The 25,546-nt window shown below is 35.9% G+C and overlaps 1 protein-coding gene across 1 annotated transcript in view; it reads left to right on the top strand.

Moving 5' to 3' along the window:
- LOC131146378 (serine protease SPPA, chloroplastic) overlaps positions 1-25,546 on the top strand; it is a 137,677-nt gene that overhangs the window by 109,300 nt on the left and 2,831 nt on the right. The window lies entirely within an intron of this gene.

Here is a 25,546-nt window from a genome sequence, read left to right on the forward strand (position 1 = left end):
AAAATCTCAATCATCCATCCATAAAACATAATACCAGAGTTTACTACAACATCATAATACTGTGTTTATATACATTCTCTAAAATATCAAAATAACTCTAGGATCAAATACAAAATAATCCTAATCCTAGTACAAAATCTTACCCTCCTAATGGGGTAATATTACTGACCCAACGGCGGCCACGACCCGCCGGTCACTCAGGGTCTCCTGAAAAATACATTTAGTTCGAGGGTGAAACACTTCTCAGTAAGGGAAAATAAACTAAATACAGCTGTGTGATAACATGAACATTTAATGCAATTATACATATACAGTACATTTGATATTTTCATAAACATTCATCATAGCATACTGAATAATCATATACTTTCATACTTGCTAATAAATCATATCGTACGTAAAACATCTGTTATAACTGATAATACTGAAAACATACTGAGGATGAATAGCTAGCTGGTGTCATGTATTACCCCCCATGATGAGTTGTGCAGCCCGAAGGCGGGACCCGACAATGGCTAGCTGACCACTGCCGAGTCAAAAATGTCTGTAAGTACGATGGGCCTGCCACACCCTGGTCCGGACTGCCAGGTGGACGTCCACACCCTACTGAAAGTCACATCTACTATCCATCTCCCACCCCCTCGTGGGATGGTTAGCACTAATCTGAACATAAATATCTGATCTATTCATAGCTACGGTACCGAGTTCCTGAACTGAACTAAACTAACATCCGGATTCTGATAACATATAGTACATGATAATATAGCATCTTTCATAATTTCATAAATACGACATCGCGCCGGAATTATACGTAAATATGGCCTCGCGCCGAAATCATTCATATGCCGAAATCATACATAAATACGTCATTCTGAAAATAATCAATTTATCATGCATTTGTAAACATCTTAATGTACTGTATATTTTCATAATTTCTCAAACCATACTGCATTCGTATCATTATCATATCATAATATTTCTTCACGTAAAATAATATTCATACCACACATTTGCAGTATAAAATCATACATTGTTTTCTAAAAATCATGATTTCTGACATCTCATACATATATACACGTTTCAACATAATAATAGTATTTTTCCCAAACGTGCATTTATTCCATAATATTCAAATATCGTAAATATTTTCAAGAAATCAATTTGCTCATAAATAATAGTAATTTGCGTAAAAAGTAACTACTTTAGTTTATTCCCTTACCTGGCTACTGAGAAAGCCCCCTAAGATATCCTGATCTAACACCTGTAGGATTTCCTGATTAATACCTTGAAAATGAAAACTCCCAGTATTAAACTTCTGTATTTTTACGTATACATCATTTCCTATAACTACCGTAAGACCAAATTTGGCATAAAAAGTCTTACCTCAACTCAGGGATGATTTCTAACTTGCTTTCACCAACGATCCGCTCCGGTAGATTTGGAGAGAATTTCCCCAGGAGCATCGTGGTGACTTCGGATTGTCGATCCGGCATAAATCAGGCCCAAAATCAAAGAGAGAGAGAGAGAGAGAGAGAGGGCCGAATGGAAGAGAGAGAGAAGAGAGATTGCTTAACTATGAAGTTAAAAATTCGGATTTTGATATTTATAGAACAGGGGATTCGTCGACGAGCCACGTCATTCGTCAACGAATCCTTTAATAATTTCGTCAACGAAATTCAGTTCTCGTTGACAAAATTCAGTCGCCTCAAAATCTCTCTCGTTATTTCCTTGTCGACGAATCCTATCTTCGTCGACGAATTTTCTTATACCCTCATCGACAAATCCTGTCTTCGTCACGAGTCCTCTAATAATTTCCTTTCCTCTTTATTATTTAAATTCCATTTTTATTTGGGTTGTCACAAAGACTCTTCTGACACAGATTTTCTAGGAAAATGTATTACAAGTCTAATATCTAGATTATCAGTCACTACCGGAAATGAAATAACGAGCATTTTTTTTTCAGTCCTAGACTTTTGGTATAATATGAACAGGAGAATAAGGTGAAGAAGTTATTTGAACTTATTATTATTACCTTTGTAAGGAGATAGCCAATTGGAGATCATCTGTGGTGTGATTGGATTTTTGAAGAATAGAAAGGGAAGGTCAATTGGTTGAAAAATCCATTTGCAGGAAAGGAGATTGAGAAGGCACTCTAGGAGAGTAATGGGGACAAGGTGTTGGGACCCAATGGATTTACTATGGCTTCAAAAGAACGTAGAGGTGATAGAGTGACATGATAAAGCTGTTAGCAGAATTTTATGAGACGGTAAATTTGTGAGTTAAGTTAATAATACTTTTGTAGTTTTGATACCAAAAGAAAAATGGGGACATCAACATTAAGGACTTCCATCCTTTTAGACGTTTTGAATGCATTTACGAGTTAATAGCTAAGGTCTTCTCTAATAGATTAAAGGAAGTGGTGGGACTATTCCAGAATGCCTTTGTGGAGGATTGTAAAATTCTTCATGCAGCCATCATTGCTAATGAGTTGTTACTAGTAAATTAAAGGAATTAATTATATGTAATCTGGATGTAGGGAAAGCACACAATCATTTTTCATGGAAATTTCTCATTTATATTTTGGGAAAGATGCTCTTTTGGTATGTGAAGGTGTGTTTTTACGCCCATGTTTTCAATCTTATTAACAGTGTTCCAGTTTTTTCAATTCTTCCAGAGGGTCAAGGCAAGGAGATCATCTTTCCCTTTTCCACACTATATTGATAATTAAAATTTGAAGCAAATTGCAGGTCAGAGTCATGGATGATGGTTTCATTCCAGATTCTCATCATGCAAAAGTTTGCAGTTTCATTTGAGAGTAGTTCAATGAGATTGTGAATCTGAGATGCATTCTGGTGTGTCCTTAGCTTGAACATGAATTTGGGGAAGAGTGAGGTCATACCCATTGGGGAAGAGGTGGATGGAAAACTCTTGGCCGATGTATGGGATGCAAGGTGGAAAAGCTACCCTTCTTTGTTTTTTGGCTAGGTAACTACCCTTTCTTGCCTAAGTCTACCACTTGGAGTAAGATTCAAGGGCAAAGGAAGATCTTCTTCTTCTTCTTCTTCGTCTTCTTTTTTTTCTGGGTTTTTGGGTGGTGGGTATCATAAGTCATATTGTTTCGACTTTTTCTGGAAAACCGGTCTTCAGGTATCTAGGCATGGTTTATGCTATGATCAGTATAGGTGTTCTTGGATCTCTTGTTCGGGCTCATCATATGTTTACTGTGGGCTTAGATGTTGATACCTATGCCTACTTCACCGCAGCTACCATGATCATAGCTGTTCCCACTAGAATAAAAATCTTTAGTTGACACTAATACAATTAGATCCGCTCTTCATAGGAATTCTAAAGATTCCCCAAGGGAAAAATAGAGATGTCTCCTATGTTACCCATAATATGTGGAAGTATTGACGTAATTTCATAGAGTCATTCGGTCTGAATGCTACATGAAGAACATAAGCCAGATGACAGAACGGGAAGACCTAGGATGTAGAAGATCATAACATGAGTGATTCAAAAGATTTGGATTCCTATATATCCAAGGTGGGGAGGGGTTTTGAGAAGAAATTTTGTAGGATGGAAAAGGAATTACATATCTATCTTTGGCCTTCCTCTTGATGCAACAGTAAATATGGATCCAGTAATGGAGAACTTTAATAAGTAGTTAGTGGGAATTGGAGTTATATGTCAAAGGGAGGTAGGCTTAATCTCATTAACAGTGCTCTCCCCAGTTTACCAATCACTAGCCCAAAATTTTGTCTAGGGTCAACTTTGGACCTCAATCATTTAAATCAAAAAAATAAAAGACTATTTTTTCTTTAATTTCGGATACTCAAAATCTAAGACCAATAAGGCTTTTAGCTCTCACTTTTCCTCTTTTGTGCTGTTGTGCAGTATAATTTTTTCTTTTATTTTGTTCCATTTCTTATTATTTCTAAATCCCCATTTTTGTCAATAGTATGAGTATCTTGTATTCAGGGTTTTAGCCTTTATTTCAAGCTGATTTTTGAAAAATATATATATAGAAATCAAAATTTCATATCATTAGGTTTAATATTACCTTGATTTTCCAAATTTCTTTCAAAAAATTCCAATGTTGCTTTTTTAGAATTTGTTTTTTTGTCTTATTTTCTTAAAATATCAAAAATTCAAAATTATCTGTGTATTTCTCTTCTAAATGTAACATTTGGTACACAAGGCTCTCACACCTTAGGTGATCCCCATTTTTTTTAAATTTAAAATGTTGAAAAGATTACAATAAATATTAGTTTCACTTAATTTTGGGGACATTGTTTTTCTTTTCCATTCCTGCTTGGGCTCACGCGCATTTAACAAACCATCATCACACTCAATCTGTCCCTAAACTCCCCAACACTTGCTCAAACTATCAATCGACAATTTTTTTTTATTTAATATGCAATTTTTACATTTTCACACGCATTAAAAAACAGAAAAAAATAAAAATAAAAATATGAGACCAAAAATATACGCAAAAAAAGGGACAACATTTGGCCTAATAAGGCTTCATTCCCTGATATTTGTGTTGTGCAAGCAGAGTAGCAAGACTGCTGCCACTTTTTTTTCTAGATTGATCTGTAAGCTTTTTTCTACATTCGTCTTTTACGTGGAGATTATGGAAGTATCTTTACATTGTCGAGGAAGATTGTTCAGTTAATCCAAGCACTGTGGATGAGTTGTTTCTGATTAGATTTCAAGGTTCTGCTGCTCTGCAGAAGAAAAGCATGCTAGAATTTTGTGGGTTTGTGCTCTAATGGCTAGTGTGGTGCTTTGGTCAAAAAGGAATTCAAGAGTTTTCCGGGGGTCAAACCCTTCCATGCTGTGCTTTGGGAGAGAGGGTGGTCTTCTACGCCTCTCTTTGAGCATTTGAAGTGACTTGCAATCTTTGTTATATTCATTTTTTATGACTATTGATCTGTTTTTTTTTTTTTTTTTTTTTTTTTTTTTTTTTTTTGGTACTATTGGTTTCCACTTTAGGTGTAGACTTCTGGTCCTCTGCTTTGTACGTTCTTTCTTCCTTCAATAAAAATTTCTTTTCTTATCAGAGAGAATTGGGGGGAGGGGGGGGGGGTGTGTGCATCAGAGCCTCTCGGTTTTTCTTTTGGCATTTGCAATTTCTTCCCTACAAATCCATGCATGTTCAGTCCAAATTCCTTTTACAAACATGCCACACCCATCCAAAGGATCCCTCCTGCCTCTAAGAAAAGTAGATTGCTACCATGTGCAGGTGAAATTTTTGCATACCAGGAAGACATTTATAGAGAACAGAGAATGAGAAAGAGGAGAACAAGCACTGCAAAGAGGGAAAAGATAGTTAATGGAGGCGCAAACAAGATAAACTTCATTTTTCCTTCTCTGTTCATTTTCATCTTTGTTTCAAAAGAAAAACCAGTTTCTCAGAGCATCTTATTTGCTTGCATCAACCCACACATAATAATACACAAACAGGAACCTCCATTGCAACCTCCTTAACTCAAATTCACACCAATTTAATGTTGCATGCACTCACCCAAACACATACCTGAACTTCCCTTGGAAACATCAACACCTCTACCAAAAAGGTATGTAGGATCCTTGTTACCTCAGCACCAGAATTTAGAAAACAAAATTGAAGAAAAAAAAGTCAACGAAAAGGGAAAAAAAAAAAAGTAGACATCAAGGAAGAGAATGAGGGAATTACAAGCGCGGGCTATAATGTCCTTGTCATCAAACAGAGGGATATGATTTCCCCTTTATTTAGGAACCTTCCTTGGAGGAAGGAGATAAGTGGAGGAGGAGGAGGAGGGGGAGTTGGGGAAGGGATGAGATAGAGAGAGAGACATGTGATTCCCATGTCATTTAGGAAGTGGAAAGAGATAAGAAGCTAGGTGAGATGCTTACATTTAGGTAAATAAAAATTCTAAATAAATAAATATATCAGTAAGGTCAAGCATGCCCAGTTTGGTGCCCAACTCATTTGTTGATTTTGATTAATTTGTTCCAAGTTCCTATTTTGCCCTAAAGACGCAAAAGAATTCCTATTCAATTCTTTTGCATTTATTTCTTTTGTTTCAAGCTCACTAAATGCATGTTCCATGTGGACAACTTTCTTAAAATTACAATTTAGGTGGAATGTTAGCTTATTCTATGATGACTTATATATATATTTTTTAAGAGGCTTGACACAATAATAATGAAATACAAAAGGTATGTGTATATTCGAATGTTTATTTTATATTTATCTTATGCCTTTTTTCACAATAATGTAGAATTCTTCTTTTGTTGATGTATTTTTTTTTTTTTAAAACTTTGGATTATGCTCAATGATGGTTATCATTTATCAAGGATGTATGCTGGCATTGTCCTGATATTTACTGAGGATTGAAAATTTTAAGGGGTAACTAAATATAATATTTTTTATTATTATTGTATACAGTAAAAATTAGCAGTGGTTGACATCAAAGCTTCTACTGGCACCATAGTGCCAACCCAGAGATACTTTTGAGGTGAGGGAATCTTGTGTACTTGATTGGAAGTGCTAGGGGTTGGCATGGTAACCCAGCAATTTAATATTAATAAAAAACATTCAATTCGGGAGAAAAAAAACAAGTTGAAGACCTTTTTGGGTCAAAACTGAGATATAACGTAGTTCATTGGTACAATTTGCTTTCATTTCTTTTCTTCTTGGTAATCTATTATTAACAACTTCTTCTCAACTCCTTCCATCTTCCATCGTAAAGAAATACGATATTCTTTGTTTACAACTAGTCTCAAACAAGAAGAAATAGACAAATATGGACCAACCCTTATCACCCAAAATATATATATATTGCATTTATTTTTCAGTTTGGCATCAAGCACCTTCTGAAACTTAAGTATTTTATGTCTCTTTTCCTTATACCTTGATCAAGGGCTTTGGGAGATAGGCTTGCATTCTCTTGTGTTAATAGGTTTTTTGCTCACCATTGATTGGGAAAATATATTTCCAAATGTTTTTGAGGAAATTTTAGTTAGGCTGCTTTTAGATCATTATCCAGTGTTGTTGGATGCCAATATGGTTCAGTGGGGCCTTAGTCCTTTTAGATTTGAAAATGTAGTTAATGCACCCTATCTTTGGGGACTCTGTTAAGACTTGGTGGGGAGAGAAGATTGCACTCAAAGGGTTGTCGGGTCTTAGGTTTATGAAAAAATTTAAGCTTGTAAAAATTTATTTGAAGTGTATAATAAGGAGACTTTTAGTAATATAAAAGAACAGATTAACGGTATTCTTGATGAGTTTGTGCATGTGGATGGATTGGAGGATTGTAGTTTGGTTGGAAAAAAGGATAGGAATAGAAGAGTCCACCTTAGTAATGATTTGGAGATGATCCTTTTTAGAGAGGACATTAGTTGGAGGCAGAAATTGTGGTTTAAGTGGGTCAAAGAGGGGATTATAACTTGTTGATTTTCGAGAAGAAAATAATTCTCTTATTTTTTAATGATAAATGTACAGCTTGTATATAATGGAAGGAAGGAAAGTTCCTTTCATTATATTCGGTAAGAAGATACTAATTACCACAAAATCAGGAAACTAACCAAATATAGGAAACTACAAGATAGGAAACAAGATACTAATTATCACAAAATCAAGAAACTAACCAAATATAGGAACTACAAGATAGGAAACAAACTAATAGAGATATGAGGAATTTTCCAGAATCTCTTTATTCCTAAATTAACATAGTCAACTAATAATAAAATCAGAATTGCTGCAGCGGTATCCTTGAAAATCAGGGATCGGGTTTTTCCACACTCCCCCTCAAGCTAGGCGTAGATGCTAATCAAGCCAAGCTTGGTACTCAAATCTTCAAAATTCTTCCTTGGTAGAGCTTTAGTGAGGATATATGCTATTTGCTGACTTCTTGGTGTGTATAGCTGACTAACTGTCCCCTTTTCTATCTTCTCCTTTATGAAGTGGCAATCTATCTCCACATGTTTTGTTCTATCGTGATGCACCGGATTCTTTGCAATGTTAATAGCTGACTAATTGTCACAAAATACCTTCATTGGTTTAGAAGTGATGATTCCTAGTTCCCTCATTAGTCTTTGCAGCCATATTTCCTCACAAATTCCGAGTGCCATAGCTCCATGGTCTTAAATTTCCACGAAACTCTCGAAATTTCCGTCGAAATTTCCGATTTCTGTCACCTTCGAAATCGAAATGGCAGTCGATTTCCGTCTTGCATAATTTCCGTTGAAATCTCAACGAATCATCCGAAATTTATCGAAACCTCGAAATTTTAGCAAAATTGGTCGAAATATATCGAAACCTCGAGAGTGAAGTGAAATTTCTCTTTTAATTTATTTTATTTATTTTATTGAAACAAAAGGTTATCACAAGTGCTTTTGAAATTATATGAAAAAATAAACTTATAGTAATATTTTATTTAACCATTCATGTTTAGATTATCAATATTTGTATAATAAATAATATTTAAATGATTTATGAATTTCATTTGCATTAACTCAATATGTTTAATGTACATTATCTTACAAACATGTTTGATACACATACTATTTTACAACTTTTCACCTCATACAAAACATAGATGTATTTAATTTGTAATATATTAGTCTTAAAACTTATATTTTTATGTTTGTTAACCATTTCTAAAGTTTCACAAAGAATTCCATGCTTTATTACTAGTTTCCGTTATTTTTTCAAATTGAAATCGAAATTGAAATTTCCGTCGAAATTTCCATACTTTTGGAGCTTCGAAATTTGAGTCGAAATTGAAATTTAAGACCTTGCATAGCTCTAAACTCCGCTTCTGCACTGCTCCGAGAAACTACTGATTGTTTCTTACTTCGCCATGTTACTAGGTTTCTCCACACATACGTACAATAACCAGATGTTGACTGTCGGTCAATTATTGATTCAGCCCAATTAGCATCAGCGAACACTTCAATATCTTTCATTGTGTTTTTCCTAAGGTACAAGCCTTTGCCTAGTGTCATTTTAAGGTACCTTAGTATCTGGTTGACAACTTCCATGTGTTCTTCAGTTGGATCATTCATGAATTGACTAACTACACTAACCGAGAACCCAATATCAGGTCAGGTGTGCGAGAGATAAATCAACTTCCCCACAAGTCTTTGATATCTGCCTTTGTCCACTGGAACACCTTCCTTATTAGCTCCATGCTTAGTACTTGAGTCCATGGGTGTTTTAGCCGGTTTGCACCTCAGCATTCCTATTTTTTTTAAGAAGATCTAGTACATACTTCCGTTGTGACACTGAAATTCCCTTTGTTGACCGGGCTACTTCCATTCCAAGGAAGTATTTTAGACTCCCAAGATCCTTGGTTTTGAATTCTTTGGCAAGTAAGGTTTTGAGCTTGATCAATTGGTCTTCATAATCACTTGTTAAGATGATGTCATCTACGTACACAGTGAGAATTGCCAATTTTCCTTCAGTTGAGTGTTTGATAAACAAAGTGTGATCTGCTTGACACTAAGAATACCCATACTTCTTCACTGTTTTGTTGAACTTGTCAAACCAAGCTTTCAGGGATTGCTTCAATCTATAAAGGGATTTCTTGAGCTTACATATCTTATTTATAGTTGCCTATGTTTCAAAACCAGGAGGAATGTCCATGTAGGCTTCTTCTGTAAGGTCTCCATTGAGAAAGGCGTTCTTAACATCAAGTTGGTGAAGAGGCCAGTCAAGATTGGCAGCCAATGATAGTAGTACTCGAATAGTGTTTAATTTGGCTACTGGAGCAAACGTCTCTTGGTAGTTGATGCCATAGGATATACACCCCTAGCCAGATACATGATAAATCTTTCCCAACCCAAAGCATTAAACATAGGCAAGATATTGGGAAAATCCTCTCTTATAAAAGAAACATCTAAAATCTTATCGAGAATAGGTTCGGTATATCTGATGTGTTCACGATACATTCTTCTTGCTTGTGGAGTGACCAACCACTTTTCAATGTCTTGAGTATCATCCTTCCCTAAAGTGGAGCTTCGGTTTGCCCGTTGCTTGGTCTTTGGTTGAAGAAAATGTTTGGTAGAATCTTCTAAAATGAGAGTAGGAAGAAGGATTTGAAGGTTTTGTGAAGATTAATTGGTGAAGTCTTCGTGGGAGAGCATTTGGAAGTGAAGAAATGGACTTCGAGAGAGGAGAAAACGAGTGTCAGTAAACTGAGGTTCGAAAAAGATTAGGGCTTTTACGAACATAAAGTATTTATATCCCTGCAAGTTAGTCGCCTGACCCGATGCTGTTAGTCGCCTAACTTGTATATATGTTATCTCATAAGTCAGTAGCAAGTCAATCACGTGATGTGCCTGCACTTGAGATATTCGTAAGTCTATATTAGTCTAGTCGACTGAGAGCTAAAGGTCAGTCGCCTATCCTTCAATAATCTTGACTTACTTGCTCTTTTGACTCAACCGCTCATTCTTATGAACTTCTCCTTCTCAAATCACCTCTCTACAGTGCAATAAACCTAATTCTCATCGTATTGAGATGAACCGATCCTTTAAAAGAGGTTTTGTGAAAATATCTGCCCATTGTTCATCTGTGAATACGAATTCAAGAATAATTTCTTCCTTCTGCACATGATCTCTAAGAAAATGATGTCTAATGTCGATGTGCTTGGTTTTAGAGTGAGATATAGGATTTTTGGAACTATTAATGGTGCTGGTATTATCACATTTAATAGGCACAGCCAAATATTCCAAATTGAAATCCTTGAACTGTTGTTTCATATACAGTGTTTGCGCACAACAACTACCTACTGTTACGTATTCAGGCTCAGCAGTAGATAATGCCACGGAATTTTGTTTCTTGAAAAACCAAGATACCAAAGATCGTCCTAAGAAGTGGCAAGTACCACTTGTACTTTTCCGGTCTATTTTACATCTGGCATAATCCGCATCAGAATAGCTTATCATCTCAAAAGTTGTATCTTTAGGATACCATAAACCTAAGTCTGTAGTACTTATCAAGTACCTCAAGATCCTCTTGACTGCTATTTGGTGAGATTCTTTAGGTACCGCTTGAAATCGAGCACACATGCAGACGCTAAACATAATGTTAGGTCTACTAGCCGTCAAATAAAGTAGGCTACCTATCATGCCGCGGTAGTATTTAACATCTATCTGTTTTCCTTGCTCATCTTTGTCGAGACTAATAGAGGTGCTCATTGGTGTTCCCAATAGCTTGCCACCTTCTATATCAAATTTCTTAGGCAAGTCCTTTATGTACTTTGATTGATTGATAAAAGTTCCATTTTTAGCTTGTTTGATTTGAAAACCAAGGAAATATATCAACTCGCCCTTCATGTTTATTTCAAATTCATCTTGCATGCAATTAGCGAAGTCCTTGCATAATTCCTCATTTGTAGCATCAAAGATAATGCCATCAACATAGATTTGTATGATGAGCATATCATTGTTCTTAGACTTTATAAACAAGGTACTATCCATTTTTGCTTTAGTGAAGCCATTTTCTAACAAGAAGCTACTCAATCATTTGTACCAAGCTCTAGGAGCTTGTTTCAATCCATATAGGGCTTTTGTTAGTCTAAACACGTGATTAGGAAAATGAAAGTCCTCAAAACCAAGGGGTTGTGCTACATATACTTCTTCATTTATGTAACCATTCAAAAATGCACTTTTCACATCCATTTGGTAGAGTTTGAAGTTCTTGTGAGATGCATAGGCTAGTAGCATTCTAATTGCTTCCATTCTAGCTACAAGAGCAAGGGTCTCATCATAATTTATACCTTCTTCTTGATTGTAACCTTGAGCTACCAGCCTAGCCTTGTTACAGACTACAATACTGTTCTCATCGTTCTTATTCCTAAAAGCCCATTTGTTGCCAATTATCGAATGATCAGCAGGTTTAGGAACTAACTTCCAAACTTTATTTCTTTCAAATTGATTTAGTTCCTCTTGCATGGTACTATCCATGAATCATCATTAATTGCTTCATTTATGTTCTTGGGTTCCTCTTGAGATAGGAACGCACAATGATTGCATAGATTCTTCAAAGATGATCTAGTGGACACCCCTCGTGATGGTTCACCTATAATTTGCTCCTTAGGGTGATTCCTTATGAACTTCCATTCTTTAAGCAATTCATATTGATCTAGAGAATTATCATTCGAAGGTGTGTTGGTTTCATTACTTTCATCCTTTATTTCTTGAATTGCTAGGTCTTCTAAATTTTTTCTAATTTCTACTTCATCAATGTCAGTAGGTTTAGAAGAAAATGGATTAGCCTCATCAAATGCTACATGAATGGACTCTACAACTGAAAGGGTTCTTTTGTTGTAGACTCTAAAGGCTTTACTGTTCACAGAATATCCTAGGAAGATTCTTTCATCTGATTTAGCATCAAATTCACCTAGGTCCCCTTTATCATTTAAGACAAAGCACTTACATCCAAGAGATATTTGGTCTTTTTTCCTTCCAAAGTTCATATGGGTTCTTATCAAGGCTGATCCTAAGGGAAACTCAGTTCATTACATAACAAGTGGTGTTCACCGCTTCATCCCAAAAATATTTAGGCAAGTGATGCTCGTTAAGCATAGTCCTAACCATTTCTTGAAGCGACCTATTCTTCCTTTCAACAACTCCATTTTGTTGAGGTGTGCGTCGTGCTGAAAAGTTGTGAGAGATTCCATGTTCGTCACAAAAATGTTCAATGTCCTTATTTTTTAGATTTTCCACCTCTATCACTCCTAATGTGCAAAACACCATACCCTTTTTCATTTTGAAGCTTCTTACAAAGGTTGGTCAATATCTTGCACACTTCATCCTTGGAGGATAAGAATAACACCCAGGTAAATCTAGAGTAGTCATCAACAATAACAAAAGCATATTGCTTTCCTCCTAGGCTTTGAGTTTTAGTAGGGCTGAACAGGTGTAAGTGAATTAGTTCTGGTGGCCTACTAGTGGAGATGTGTTTCTTCTTCTTAAAACTTGTCTTGGTTTGCTTCCCAAGTTGGCAAGCATCACACACCTTGTCCTTTACAAACTTTGTGCTAGGTAGACCCTTGACTAAGTTCTTTTTAGCTAATTTGGACAATAGGTCCATACTAGCATGTCCTAGTCTCCTATGTCATAGCCATCTAGCTTCATTTAAGGTTGTGAAGCATTTAACTTCTTGAGATACCAGGTTTTCAAAATTTATGCAATATACATTTTCAACCCGGTTTGCAATAAACAAGGTGTCATGCTTTTCACTATGTTCAACTATGCATTTTTCCTTTTTAAATGTTACATCAAAACCTTTATCACTTAGTTGACTAATGCTAAGAAGATTATGTTTTAACCCTTCTACTAATAAAACATTATCAATTTCCAAGGAGGGTTCCTTACCGACTTTCCCGATGCCAATAATTCTACCTTCAGCATTGTCTTCTAAGGTGACTTGTCCACCATCCTTTAGTGTCAACGAGGTGAACTTGGACTTGTCTCCAGTCATATGCCTTGAGCATCCATTATCTAAGTATCATTTGTCTTTTGATGGGATGGACCTAAAACATACCTACAAAAAGGGATTTAAGATGTTACTTTTGGTACCCAAATCTTCTTAGGTCTTTTTGAGTTTGCTTTAGTTTCATTTTTAACTCTCCAAACCTTTTTGGTTTTAACGTTCTTTCTCTTAAATGAAAATTCAAATTTTATGTGTCCTTTCTTCTTACATAAGAAACACGTAGTGTGTTCATATGCATTTGTTGAAGATGTGCTTGCATAATTTTTTAGGCTTTTACAAAGTACCCCATGTAGAGGTTCTTTTTCTTCTTGTTTTCAACTCCATTGAATCCTCTGTCTTCCTTATCTAAAGACATTCTTTGTGATCCAACTAGTTTATCAAAATTCTCCTTCCCTCTAGTAAAATTGTAAATAATTTTAGTTTGATCCTCAATTTTAGTTTCAAGACAATGTTTCTGAATCCTCTATTCCTTTACAATTAGCTTGCGGCTTTACTAGTTTTTTAGCCATCTGGTTTATTTTACTATCAAGTTCATCAATAATTAGGTCCTTTTCTTTTTCAGCTGATTTACATAACTCTAGTTGGTTCATTAACATTTCATTTTGTCCTTTTAGTGTAATGTTTCTCTTGGACACCTTTATGAATCTCTTATGCAGTGAGAATAATTCAGCTTGAATTTCATTATACGAAGGCATGCTCTTACTTGAGTCATTACAAGATGCATCACTTGATTCTATAGGTGAGTTTGAATAAGAGTTTACCTCGTCATCTCTCGCCATGAAGCATAGGTTGGTTATTTCTTGATCACTTGAATCGCTTTCTGAGCTACTTGAGCTGGAGTCATCCCAAGTCGTTTTCTTTCATTGCTTTCTTTTTCTTCTTCTTAGCATCTTTCTTAAGCTTTATATGTCCTACCTTTTTACAATTATAGCAAGTCGGGGGTTCATTCTTTGCTTCTTTCTTGCTTGTTTCACCTTTGTCTGTTTTAGATCCTCTGAATTTTCTAGCAAATCTTTTATTCTTTTTGAAGAATTTTCCTAGTCGTCTAGTGAATAGGGCTAAATCATCATCTTCCAACTCATTGTCCCTCTTCCTCACTTGAGCTTTCCTTTGAAGCTTTAAGAGCTATTGATTTCTTTTGTTTACTAATTTCAGTTTTTCTTTCATTTATTGCCATCTCATTTGTGAGAAGCGATCGTATAACTTCATCTAGGGAAGTATTCTTCAAGTTTCTGCCTTCAATTATGGCAGTGGCCTTAGGTTCCCAAATAGGAGAAAGTCCTCTAAGGATTTTCCTAATCATCTCGTATGTAGTGTAGTTCTTTCCTAGTGCATTAAGAGAGTTAATAATATGGGTGAACCTAGTATACATACTAGTAATGGACTCCTCAGGGTTCATCCTAAAAGCCTCATACTCGCTGGTGAGCATGTCAATCCTACTATCCCTAACATCTACAATTCCCACATAGGTGACTTCTAACTTGTCCCAAATTTCCTTAGCTGATTTGCATCCCATAATCCTATTAAACTCATTAGCATCTAGTGCACAATATAATGCATTCATTGCACTGGAGTTAATTTGCCGCTATTTCATGTCAGTTTCATTTAAGTCAACTTCGTCCTTGGGAACTACTTTGTTATCTATAGTCTTGGAAGGCACATAATCGCCTTGGGTAACTACTTTCCAATCCATAGTTTGTAAAAATATCCTCATACGTTGTTTCCAGGTGGTGTAGTTAACACCATAGAAAATATGAGGTCTAGACGAAGATTGACCTTCACCAAAAGGGGATACACCTATGTTTTCCATAGATATCTTTGTGTATTTACTAGTTAGGATTTCCTACAACCTAGGGCTCTGATACCAATTGAAATTAAAGATGTAATCCCAAGAGGGGGGTGAATTGGGTATTTAAAAATTACTTAGCGGAATTTCAATGAATTTTAATCCTTTTAATTTAGATCACCATAACCACTTTAATATCAATCACAATAAACTAATCAGCGACCGTACTAAACCAATCGAAAATCCTAGATATAAATATGAAAGCTGAAATTACAAACCAAACTTAACTTTAATTAATTCAGTTTTCAATTAGTATAATATCAGAATCTGAATTTCAGCAACAATTAAATATCCTCAAGGATTCAGCAATGTGAATAAGATAAGTGAGATAATTTTACTTTGAATCAATATAAACAATCACAATGGTATTTATCTTAGTTAATCTCAACAAGATACAGATTTCAGAACTTGTCTGAATCTTTAGCCAACAAGATAAATCATACAACCATTCAAAGAAACTGATTTATTAACTTGATATAAGCGCAAATCAATACTCAATGTTTAGCAAGTTCCCCAATGAATTTATACTCATACACGCAGATTATAATTTGCAAGAATTAAAGAGATAAGGAAGAAGAGCAGAACCCCAAGTTTTTTACAAGATTCGGCCAGCAGCCTACGTCCTTGCCTCAAGCAACTCTCTGTGAGGATTTCCTTTGCCGCTTCGTTGAACAGGTAAAGCACCCCTCTTTCCATTCGAAGGTGGAGAACCCTCTCTAATGAGAACAACCTCTCGCTAGGCAACGATTCAACAAACCTGAACCATCAAAGTTTGCATAACAGAAAAATACAATTCGTACAAGAAAATAACTCACAAAAGAGCAGAATTTGTACAAATTTAAAGCACAATATACTTTAGATAATCAATATAAAGTGAAGCTCACAACAGCACAATATATTTTAGAGAACCAAATCAGAATTTCGCTAGGTATTTCAGCAAGAACTCACAGCAGCTTTTCAGAAAATATTTCAAGAGTATAACACGAATTTTTGAATTGTATGTGAGTATTTGTTGCCCTAAATTGCGAAAAGATTAACTTTATATAGAGTAGAAACAATAGTTACCATTTCCCCCCCAAGTCTGGAAACCCCAATGTTCGAATTTAGAAACAAAACTCGCTATTTTAAGTTTAAAACATTGATTTCAGTCACCTTATCCATAGGGCCAGTTGCCTGAGCTTATTTAAAATAGCGCATAAGAATAGTCAGTAGCGAGTCAGTCACCTGACCCCGATGGTTCAGTCGCCTGATCCCATTTTGTTCTTTCATTAACATTGGTATTACCATATCAGTCGCCTGATGGATCATCATCAGTCACCTGACCACTAAGCCACTTAGTGTTTTTCAAATTTCAATTCCAAAACTTAAATTTGTAACTTGGAAAACTTATTTTGGACCTTATGAAAATATTTTCCATGTTTTAAAACAGGTCTCTAAGTCTAGAATGAATCCTAAGAGCTTCAACTTCAATATTGTGAACGGAAGTACTTACATGAGACTTAACAAGATAAAACCATCTAAGTTCCTAAGTCTTCATGTTGTATAGCTTTCACTAAGCATTTGAGCTTTGATCAATTCTTCAATATTCTTCATATTCCTCATGACTTGTAGCTTTTAAATCTAAGCTTCAACAAATTTCTTCAAGTACAATTACTTGACTTCATAAATCACTTGAGTCCTGAAACTTAACTTAAAAACACACTTAGTAATCTTGATTTGTTATCATCAAAACGAGATTAAGTCTTGTTAGGCCAACAATTGTCATCCTGTATTTTCTTATCTATCTGCGGTTCAGAGGTGGCTCTGATGCCGTCTTGATTTTAGAGAATAAAATAGTTCTCTTATTTTTTAATGATAAATGTACAACATGTATATAATGGAAGGAAGAAAAGTTCCTTTCACTATATTCGGTAACAGGATACTAATTACCACAAAATCAGGAAACTAGCCAAATATAGGAAACAAACTAATAAAGATATCAGGAATTTTCAAGAATCTCTTTGTTCCTAAATTAACGTAGTCAACTAATAATAAAATCAGAATTGCTGCAGCAGCAGTATCCCTGAAAATCAAGGATCGGGTATTTCCACATAACTCTTAGTTGTTTCAAAGAATAGCTGGGAGGGGGAGGGGAAGCCTTATAGAAGAGTTGGAACTAGAGTTTAGGGGGTATGGTGAGAGGTCATAAGTAGATTGGAGAGGAGATTTCAAGTTCTTTTAAAAAGCTATATACTGAATTGTCAGCACAGGCTAATGGGCATGGCGTGGTTAGAGCGACCTTTCGAGATGGGGAGGTTACGTAGGGCAAGAAGCCAGATCATGGGTCGACCCCTGTTGGAGATTAATGGAGACGAATGGGACAAGGGTTGTTGTGCTCAATTATTTATTGTGTGTGTAGTTTAATTAGTATGGAATTATTTGGGTGCTTGTTTGTAATATTTGTGTAATTTAGGGTTGTGTTTGTAATTTCATGTGTTAAGGATTTCATATAAATAGTGAATGAAAGTCATGTAGGAGGTTGTTACTATTGAATTTGAACTGATAGTGAATGTGTGGTTCCCTCTCCCTCCTTGTTTCTCCTTCTTTTCCTTCTTCCTTCTTCCTTCTTCCTTCTTCCTGCATCTTCTTCTTCTTCTTCGTCCCCTCTTCTCTCCTATCCCTCCATTAGATCACATGCTGGATGTAATTCCTAGATGCTGTCCTACATTCAAAGGAGTAAGGCCCCAAGCCTTGATGGTTATGATAGATTTCTTTTAGCATAGGAAGGAAAAGGGCGGTGTTCAAATTAGATTTTGAGTAGGCTTATGAGAGAGTTAGTTACAGAGTTCTCAAATAGGGTTCTTTTGAGGTAAGATTTTGGTGTTGGGTGGAGGAACTGGATTGGGGTGGTTCATCTAATGCTTATTTTTTCTATGAATATTAATGGGCAGCCTAAAGAGTGATTTAGATCTTTTAGGGGGGTTAGGCAATGGGTTCCTCTTTCCCTGTTCTTATTTTTTCCTATGGGGGATGTCTTAGATTGATAGACAGGGCTATTGATAGTGGGGGGGTGAGGGATCAAGGTGGTTGGAGAGGAAGTAGTATTCTACATTACTTTCTTGAAATTGAAAATGCACGGTGAAGGAAAGGGTTGAATCTATCTCAGCAAAAATATATGTTGGACTTGCTGAATGAGACTACTTTGTTGGGAACTAAACCAATTAATAGTCTTATCAACATCCCGGATTTTGAAGACAAACATCGATATAGGCTATTGGCAATTTGATCTACTTGATTGTCGCTAGACCTAACATATCTTTTGTAGTGGGGCTGGTGAGTCAATTTATGGAAAATCCCAAACAACCACATTGGGATTATGTTTGTAGGATTTTATGACATCTCAAAGGCTCTCTCCAAAAAAGTTTGATGTATAAATGTAATAGAAATTGTGAGATTGTGGAATACTCTGTTTTAGATTGGTTGGATCTACTGATGATCGAAGATCTGCAACTGGATATTGTACATTTGTAAGGGGTAATCTTGTTACTTGGTGTACCAAGAAACAAACTACTGTAGCAAGGTCTAGTGATGAGGCGGAATATCGAGCTATGGCTCATTTTATGAGTGAGCTTATGTGGCAAAAGTCTCTCATGTCAGAGATGGAATTCTTGGTAACTACTGAGTAATTGGGTAAAATGGAAGACCTAAACTCAATGATAGGTCTCTCCCTATATTTATAATATATGTAAGTACAGTTGGAATGACCATAATACCCGTACTAACTCACACTTATTACTAACAAAACTAACTCATAATAATGATAATGCTAAAAGACTAAATAGCCATTAACACTCCCCCATAAGCTAGAGCATGTATATCATATGTTCCTAGCTTGTTACAAATGAATTTCATACAAGCACCTCCCAAGGCTTTAGTGAACAAATTAGCAAGCTGAAACTCGGACCTGACATGAGTGGTCGTAATCAGCTTCTATACAATTTTCTCTTGAATAAAGTGTTAATCAATTTCAATGTGTTTTATCCGCTCATGAAAGACAAGGTTGGAAGCAATATGAATAGCAACTCAATTATCACCCAAATCCGTAGGCTGAGAATGTGGAAAACCTAGTTTTTTCAACATGTTCTTCAGCCAAACAAGTTTATATATAGCGTGCGCCATAGCCCTATACTCTGACACGACACTCGACCTGACAACCTTAGTTTGTTTCTTGCTTTTCCAAGCCAAAAACTACCACCAACAAAGATACAATACCCAGTTGTGGATTTTCGATTAGAAGGTGATCCGACCCAATTTGCATATGTATATCCTTGAATATTAGTGTGACCCCAATCCTAATATGAGAGACCTCTCCCTGGTGCACCTTTGAGATATCTCAAAGTGCGAATTACTGCATCCCAGTGACTTGTTCTTGGGGAATCAAGAAACTGACTCACAACACTTGTTGTGAAGGATATATTTGGTCAAGTGACTTTGAGATAATTCAACTTTCCAACAAGTCTCCGATACCGACCTGGGTTAGGCAACAAATCACCCATATTTGGCATTAACTTACTATTAGGATCCATTGGTGTATCAATAGATTTGGATCCCAACAGCCCCACCTCATCTAAAAGATCAATAACATACTTTCTCTGTGACAAGGCAATTCCCGTACGAGATCTCGATACTTCTGCAACCAATAAGTACTTCAATGGTCCCAAGTCTTTGGTTTGAAACTTACTCTATGGGAAAAGCTTTAGGTCCTGGATGCTATGATCATCATAACCAGTGATCACAATGTCATCCATATATACAATAAGCAAAATGCTGCCCAATTGAGTATGCAATAAAATACAGAGTGATCTATGACACACCGATAAAGATCAAATTCAAGTATTACAACACTAAAACAGTCAAACCATGCTCTTGGAGATTGTTTTAATCCATGTAATGACTTTTTGAGCCGACATATTAAGCCTAACTCCCCTTGAGCGACAAACCCATCCAGAGGGTTGCTCCATATATACCTCCTCATGAATATCACCATGTAGGAAAGCATTCTTTACATCTAACTGATGTAGAGGCTAATGACAAGTGGTGGCTAAAGAAATGAATAAACGTATTGAGGCAAGTTTAGCAATTGGGGAGAATGTGTCTGAAAAAAGTAAACCATACACCTGAGTATACCCCTTAGCAACAAGGCGGGCCTTCAGACGATCCATAGAACCATCAGGATTAACTTTCACAATTTATACCCAGTGACAACCGACCACAGTCTTATCTGGAGGAAGAGGTACCAAATTTTAAGTATCATTATCATGTAGTGCACACATCTCTTCAACCATTATCGTCCTCCACTGAGAATGGGATCGGGCTTCAAAAATAGATCTTGGAAGAGCAACAGAAGATAGAGTACTAACAAAACAATAATAAAAGGGTGACAAGAAATCATAACAAACAAAATTAGAGATTGGATGTTGGGTACAAGTGTGTTTACCTTTTCGAACAGCTATTGGTAGATCAACATGGTAAGAAATAAGATCATCCAACGAGGGAACTAGAGACACGGTAGTAGAAGCTTGAAGAGGCACTTTCCCCTTGAGTCTCTTTGTGCATACATGCAAATTAGGATGATTCAAGCGATGAGAAGGACTCAAACTAGATGAAGATGTAGGAAGTTTGGGCACAAATACTAGGTTTGGATCTGGAAGGCAAGGCAGAGGAAGGTTCTCATCAAGGTCAACAAAACACAAGGAATCAAAGTAGTATGGTGTAGACTCGAAACATCAAAAGAGACAAAGAATAAATGTAAAGTAGGACTATAACATCGATACCCCTAGGAATAGGCCAGAAAAATACATTTGATAGCACGAGGATCCAACTTAACCATTCCTAGTGATAACTGATGGACAAAGGACACAACCAAATATACAAGGAGGAAGGGAGAACAAAGGAGCCTTAGGGAAGATAACTAAATATGGGATTTTACCACCAAGGACAGAGGATGGCATTTTATTGATGAAGGAGCAAGCTATGAGCACAACATCACTCCAAAAGAATTTAGGGACATTCATTTGATACAATAGGGTACAAGTGACTTCAAGAATATGTCTGTTTTTCTGCTCTTCAACTCCATTTTGTTGTGGAGTGTGGGCATAAAAGGACTGATGGATCATACCAAAGTTAGTCATATAACTATTGAATTGGATACTGAAGTACTCCATAGCATTATCACTACGAAGTATCCTGACTAGCATATCAGATTGGGCCTTTATTTGGGAACAAAAAATGCAAAAGATATTAAATAACTCGGAACGATCTTTCGTTAAATATAACTGAGTCATCCTAGAGTAGTCATCAACAAATGTAGCGAAGTACCAAAACCCCAACTTTGATGTCACATGATTAGGACCCCAAATATCATAATGGACAAGCATGAAAGGACTAACCACCCATTGTCAACCCGGGGAGCAAAGGGAACACGATGATGCTTACCCAATTGACACAACTCACACTCAAGATTAGACACAGAACTCAATGTAGGAACTAGTTGTTTCAACTTGTCCAAGGACGAAAGGCGACAATGGATTTGAAGTGGCGTAGCTGCAACTGTGCAAGCAATGAGTGGAGAAGGCAACTCAAAGTAGTAAAGTTCACAAGCCTCACATCCTATGCCAATTGTCTTTCCCATCTTCAGATCTTGAATAACCATAGAATCAGGAAGGAATGTGACAGAACAGTTTAGTGACTTTGTAAGCTTAGTAACTAGCATAAGATTGAAAGGAGATTTAGGAATGTATAAACAGAAGAAGGAGAGATAGGAGTATAATTTACTGTTCTTATCCTTTTAACAACAATAGTGGACCCATCAGCAAAGGTAACTTGAGGGAGATTTTAGGATATTGGAGATAAGAAAAGAAGTTGGTTGCACCTATGATATAGTCAGTGGCAGCAGAATTGATAATCCAAGGACTAGTAGGAAAGATACCAAATGACAAGTAGACTGTAGAAACCTTGAATACTCCTTTGATATAGTCACAATACACGGTTCACTCAAACAAGAAACGAAGGAATCATACTTTTGGGTAAAATGGAAGACCTAAACTCAATGATAGGTCTCTCCCTCTTTTTATGATATATGTAAGTATGATAGGAATGACCATAATACCCTTACTAACTCATAGTTATTACTAATAGAACTCTTAACACAATAATAATAATAATAATAATAATAATGCTAAAAGACTAAATAACCATTAATAGTAATGAAGCCAATAGATGTGTTTTGTGATAATCAAGCTGCCATTTTATATTGCTAGCAATCTAGTGTTTTATGAGAGGACAAAGCACAAAGAAGTGGACTGCCATTTTGTGAGGGATGTTGTGTTGAAGAAGGTTGTGAGGACTCCTTTGTGAAATCTGTCAATCAGTTATGCGATGTTCTTGCGAAGCCTTTATTTAAGCCTTCCTTGTCTAATGTCTGTTACAAGCTAGGGTTAGGTGATATTTATATACCTCTAGCTTGACGGGGAGTGTTAGAAGAGAATATGTTATTTTAATAATTAAGTTGTGTTAATGGAGGTATTCTTGTCCTTAATTTTTAATAATATATAACAGGGCAGACTTGGAGCTGTATGTATTCTCCAGGAAACTGCCGCTCAATTCTTTCCTCTTTTTTTCCTCTTCTCCTTCTCTTCTCTCCGTCTCTTCTCCTCTCCATCTCTAAATTTACAACATGGTATTAGAGCTGGTTATTAGGAGGTCCTAGGTTCTAATCTTGTTCATGTTTATTGTTTGGTGTTTAAAAAACTATTGTATTCCGTGAAATGAGTGTTTATCTCTCCACATGCTGTCGGGGTGCACTTACAGGGGCTTATTAAAGCTTGACATGCATTGTTGGCCCTCAACCTAATAGCTTAAGCTTTTGGGTAAAGAATGATCTAATAGTTGTTGTGTCTGTCATTATTTTCCTTGATGATTATGTGGACTCATTTTGTTAACATCCTCACCATCCTTCAGATTTTTGAGAAAGTTTTTGGGTTTAAAATTAATTTGAAAAAAGAGTGATGTTGGGCCGGTTAATCTTAGCTCGAAAAGGATTTTGGAGCTGACTTCCCTCTCTAGATGTGGTATTTAAGAGTGACCTACGACTTTTTTTTGTGGGTCCCTTTTGGGAAGAAAACCAAGCTCTTTAGCTTGGGATATGGTGGTGACTAGGGTTGTAGAGAGTTCGGATGTTTGGATAGGGGCATTGTTCTCTTTTATTGCTAGAATTACTTTCATTCAGGTCCGCCTTTCTACTATTCATCTTTAATTTTTTATCTCTTTTAGGATTTCTAGTAGAGTGGCTAAAAATCTTGAAAAGGTTATGAGGAATTTTCTATGATCCAGTGTGGGGGAGAGGAGAGATCACTTGGTTAATTGTGAAGTGGGTGTTTAAGTCGAAGGAAAATTTTTTTTTTTGGGAGAGGGGGGAGGGGGGTTCTTGCTGATGTGATGTCTAAAACACTGCCCTTTGGGGTAAATGGTTTTTCCAGTCTCCAAGAAGGTGAATTCCCTTTGGCACAGAGTAATAATGAGTAAATTTGATATTCGATAAAATGGTTTGGATGCCAAGTTGGCCTTTTGAAGTTCTTTTGGAAATCTTTTGGAGGGTTTATTTCACAGATGCTAAGTTGGGTGAGTATTTTGGAGGGTTTATTTCGCTGGTTTATCCTTTGTTTCTTCCTTTAACAAAGTTTCGATTGGGTAGAAGTAATTGTTTTAGTTTTTGGCAAGGGCTTGTTTGGTATTGTTTCTATTTCCAATTTTCTGTTTTTCTGTATGGTGAAGAAATAGATTATGAAAATTTATTTTTGGTAAGGGCTTGTTTGGTATTGTTTGTTTACCTTGTCGGTTTTTTTATTTTATTTACGGTTTTCATTTATTTACAAAAAAAAACTGAAAACCAGATTTTATAGTTTTTCAATTGTTTTGGCGACCTATGGCTAGAATATTTTAGTGTCTAGAATTAACTTTTTTGAATTAAGTCATTCATTTTATTCATACTTTTTAATTAAAATTAAAAGTAGATTGATCGTATAAATATAAAATTTAATTCTAAGAAATTCCAATTAATTTTCGAAAGAAATTAAAAAATAATGAGTCATATACAAAATATTTTTATTATATTTCAATTGTCATGTATAATAAGATTGTACTTGTAAAGTGAATTTTGAAATATAATAATTAAGTAAAATAATTATAATAATTTTTATTTTAATATAGTTTTTAATTTGTTTGACTTGTAATTTTATTATTTTAATCCTATTTTGTAATTAATATTTGATTCAAGGACAAAAATGAGCATTTTTTAATCAAGTTTTTAATTTGTTTTAGTTCTAGAAATATTAACCAAACATGTTGCTGGCTTTTCACTTTTAGTTTTTATTTCTAGTTTTTAGTTTTTTGGTTCATAATTTTTTCGGTGATGCCAAACAGCTCCTAAGAAATTTTTTTTTTTTTTGGGTGGGAAGGTGGGGGTGGAAGTTCCATTATCCTATTCCCTTGGTCGCTTATATTGTTTTTCTTCTCGTCACAATTATGTTCTTATTCTCATTTCTTAGAGGGATTCTTTTTCTTTGGAATTTCACTTTAGAAGGGATTTAAATTATGAGAGGGGGTTCAATTGTCTTCTTTGCTTATTGTGCTAGATGGTTGCCATTCTTAGGAGTGATGATAGGATTGTCCTTTCTCAACCTATTAAGGCTGATGTGAATGGTACTTTTATTAAGGTATGTCCTATATGGCAGACTAATGTTCCTTCTAATATAAAGGCTTTTGTTTGGCTGGTGGCACTTAGAGCTAACACCAACCATCCGTTGCAGAGTAGGAGGCCTTCCAAAGTATTGTCTCCTGATTTGTTTAATGCATGGCAGGAGCTCTGAAGATGTGTTTCATTTGTTTCTTCACTGTTATTTTGGTCAGAGCTTGCGGAATTCACTTTTTGGAATTCTTGGTGACTGGGTTTGTCCAAAGTCAATGGAGGTGTTGTTGCTTATTCTGTTTATTGGTTTTGAAAGTGTTAGGACACTAAGAGGCTCTGTAAGTGAGATATATGTGCTGTGCTTTGGGGAATTTGGCTGGAGAAGAATGCTAGATTTTTTCTGGCAAGAGATTATTGTTGGTGCTTCTTTGGGATAGGCTGTGGTATTTGGCTTCACTTTGGGCTTATAGTGCTGGCTGTTTTAGAA

This window comes from Malania oleifera, chromosome 13 (assembly GCF_029873635.1).
Source record: "Malania oleifera isolate guangnan ecotype guangnan chromosome 13, ASM2987363v1, whole genome shotgun sequence".
Taxonomy (NCBI): domain Eukaryota; kingdom Viridiplantae; phylum Streptophyta; class Magnoliopsida; order Santalales; family Ximeniaceae; genus Malania; species Malania oleifera.